Here is a 4,130-nt window from a genome sequence, read left to right on the forward strand (position 1 = left end):
AATCGTGGTTTTTTTACACAATAAAAGCACACAGAGCTATGGGGACTGGATATTGCGGATGTGCTAGCGGCCATCTAGCAAACCATGTCCTCAGCTCTATACACAAAATCCCGGTGACAGGTTCCCTTTAAGTGCACATACCGAATTATACCAGAAGGGGACCAAAGGGAATACTTGATGCAAACAATGTTTCAATATTTCATCTTACTCTTCCCACTTTTCCAAAACCTCCTGAAATACCCCCACATCCTTTCACCCAGCAAGGAACTATTCATCTCTTCCTCCATCTTACCTTCTCATCTGACCGCTTGCACAAACCTGTTTGGTAACGTAAAACACTTCCTTCCACAACACACACAGATACCTCCTGCCCTCTCTTATTCTCACCTACTAACACTTTCTCTGCTTCTCCTTATTGCTGGTGATATCTCTCCAAATCCAGGCCCCCCTCAGCAAATCCCCACTATCGCCTCTACGATTCACTACAAATCTCCTTCTACAAATTACTGCAACTGCTTAAACCTAATAACCATTCCTCTGACCCCTGCTCCTTTGGTTCATCTGTAACAAACTGTTCTACATTCATGATATTTTCATCTCTAAAAAACGTTCCTTTCTGGGTCTTACAGAAACATGGCTGACACCCTCTGACATCTCCTCCCCTGCTGCACTCTCTTATAGTGGATTTCATTTCACTTACACCCCCACCCCCCCGGCAGCAAACATGGTGGAGGAGTTGGTCTTCTCCTATCGGACACCTACACCTCAACTCCACTGCCACCCTCTATTACGCTCACCTCATTTGAAGTACACTCTGTTCGCATCTACTCTCCCTCAAAGTAGCTGTCATTTATCGCCCCCCCCAGGCCCAGCCACCATCTTTCTTGACCACTTTAACACCTGGCTACTACACTTTCCTTCTGCCGACATCCCCACTATCATTATGGGTGACTTCAACCTCCCTATTGACACCTGCCACTCAGCCGCCTCTAAACTCCTATCGCTCTCTTCCTCCTTCGGCCTCTCACAGTGGTCTTCTGCTCCCACCCACAGAGATGGTCACACTCTGGATCTTATCTTTACCCGCCTGTGCTTCCTATCTAACCTTTCTAATTCACCTCTCCCCCTATCCGACCAGAACCTACTCACCTTCTCTTCATTGGTCTCTTCTGCTGCTCCCCCGGTCCACACACTAACACCCCCCTGCAGGAACCTTAAACATCTCGACTTTCACTTGCTTTCTGACTCTCTTCTCCCACTCTCTGCATTTGTTCCCTCCAAGACGCAGATGCTGCCACCCTATATAACACCACAACAAGTACAGCTCTGGACACTGTTGCCCCTCTCTCACACAACAAAACCCGAAAAATCAAGAGACAACTTTGGCACACCAACCTGAACAAAAAACTCAGACAAGCCTCTAGGGCTGCAGAACGGTGATGAAGAAATCCCATTCTAAAGATCACTTCATCAAATACAAGCAATCCCTCCTCATTTTCAAATCCTCACTCGCTGATGCAAAACAGGCCTACTTCTCATCTCTTATATCTTTCCTGTCCCACAGGCCTAAAAAACTTTTTAACACTTTTAACTCCCTTCTCTGTCCCCCAGTGCCCCCAGCCTCTCATCTCAGCTGAGGACTTTGCCACATACTTCAAACAAAAGATAGTCAACATCAGAGAAAGCTTCAGTGCACAGTCCACAAAAACCTTCTATACAACTGCCCGGTCCTCTTCTCCAAAAACCTGGTTCTCCACCATTACAGAAGAAAAACTCTCCACTCTACTCTCCAGATCACATCTCGCCACCTGTGCACTTGACCCAATTCCATCCCACCTCATCCCTAACCTCACCACAGTGTTTATCCCAGCCCTAACTCATCTCTTCAACCTATCACTAACCTCTGGTGTCTTCCCCTCTGCTTTTAAACATGCTACCATTACAACCCTCCTCAAAAGGCCTTCACTTGACCCATCTTCTTTGTCCAGTTATTGCCCCATATCACTTCTTCCATATGCCTCAAAGCTACTTGAGCAACATGTCTATTCTGAACTGTCCTCTCATCTCTCCTCCTGCTCCCTCTTTGACCGGCTACAATCTGGCTTCCGACCCCACCACTCAACTGAGACTGCACTCCCCAAAGTCACCAATGACCTACTAACAGCCAAAACCAAAAAACATTACTCTGTCCTCCTTATCTTTGACCTGCCCTCTGCCTTTGACACCGTCGACCACTCCCTTCTGTTATAATATCTCATCTCTTGGCATCACTGACCTGGCCCTCTCCTGAATCACATCATACCTCACAGAGCGGACATTTAGTATCTCCCACTCTCACACCACCTCCTTGTCTCATTCCCTCTCTGTTGGTGTCCCACAAGGCTCTGTCCTAGGACCTCTGCACTTCTCTATCTACACTTTCGGCCTGGACATCTCATAGATTCCCATGGCTTTCAGTATCATTTTTATGCTGACGACACACAAATCTACCTCTCTGGTCCAGACATCACCAACTTACTATCCAGAATCCCACAATGCCTATCTTCCATATCCTCCTTCTCCTCTCGCTTTCTAACAATTAACATGGATAAAACAGAATTCATAATATTTCCCCCATCTTGCTCAACCCCCCTAATAGACCTATCTATCACAATCAATGGCTGTACACTCTCCCTGGTCAACCAAGTCCGCTGCCTTGGAGTGACCTTGGATTCTGCCCTCTCCTTCCGACCGCACATCCAAGCTCTTTCCACCACCTCAAAAACATCTCCCGCATCCGCGCTTTCCTCAACTTTAAGTCTGCGAAAATGCTTGTACATGCCCTCATCATCTTCCGCCTAGACTACAGCAACATCCTCCTCTGTGGCCTTCCATCTAGCACTCTTGCACCCCTCCAATCTATCCTTAACTCTGCTGCCTGACTAATCCACCTCTTACCCTGTTACTCCTCTGCCTCTTCTCACTGCAAATCCCTTCACTAGCTCCCCATTGCCCAGCGAATTCAGTTCAAAATACTGTGGGGTTTCGCTCTGGTATATGGGGTAAGCGGGCACAGTACAGAGGCAAAATACAAGTTCTTAACTCAAAACGTCAGTGTTTATTCACACTTGAGATACACTTGTAAAGAAAATCGTAGCACTCTCCAGCCCTGAATTTCCAGAGGTTTATTCACCAGCAAAAATGCGACGTTTCGACCTGTATGGTCTTTTTCAAGCAACTGACAATGTGAACAGAACCAGATACATATACCCTCTTAGATAGGTCACCTCTCTCTGTGTAATCCAATTATGGAGGCTATTAAACAATTTATTTCACTCGTGATACTTCATTGTGCATTAAACATTAAAACTTACTTACTGCAGTGCTTGACCGGGGGTACATTTCGCCAAGTTGACCGTCCATTTAGTATATGCTCAACGGAAGACATGTGTTCCGCTCGGCGTTCCTCTATGTCTAAGGCGCATGCGCGCCATCTTCAATGTGATACAGTGATATCCTGATGCGCCTGCGTAGAGCACACCCTGCATGTACCATGGAAACCGGACGCCAAACAACCCCGCATCTCCATGTGTACAGTGCGCCTGCGCGCCCGACACATGCAGCCACTGGATCTGACGCCAGGCTCCCTGTTCCCGCACTGTGCGTCTCCAGTCGGCGTCATGGTAAGACAGTAAACAACTCTGCTAACGGTCAATATATTATTCGGTAGCACATTCTACTTTGCTCTGTAAATAAACCAGCTAGCCACATCAACATTTCTATCTGGCATCTATTTTGGTAAGGGCAGCCAAGTCCAACGTCCACAGGGATCCAAGGGAAGCCTGGTTATAAAAAGATTTTTTATAAAAAAATATATATATATCATTTTACCAAACATCTGCTTGGAGTCCGCTATATTGCCTTGATTTAAAGGGACACTGACAGGCCCAATTAGCATATTTAGGCATATATATGTCAGTACAGGTCTTATAAAGTCTATTAAAATCATCTAAGTATCCCCCCTGTCCACCTTATAAATACCGAAATATAAAGTTTTATAACCTGCTTGTCCGGTCACCAATCTGCCCAAGGGGCGGCGTTTCATCTGAAAATGCGCCTAGCCAGCCGCTCCCAACTGCCGTTCTGAAGCC

Source organism: Bufo bufo, chromosome 2, assembly GCF_905171765.1.
Source record: "Bufo bufo chromosome 2, aBufBuf1.1, whole genome shotgun sequence".
Classification (NCBI taxonomy): Eukaryota; Metazoa; Chordata; class Amphibia; order Anura; family Bufonidae; genus Bufo; species Bufo bufo.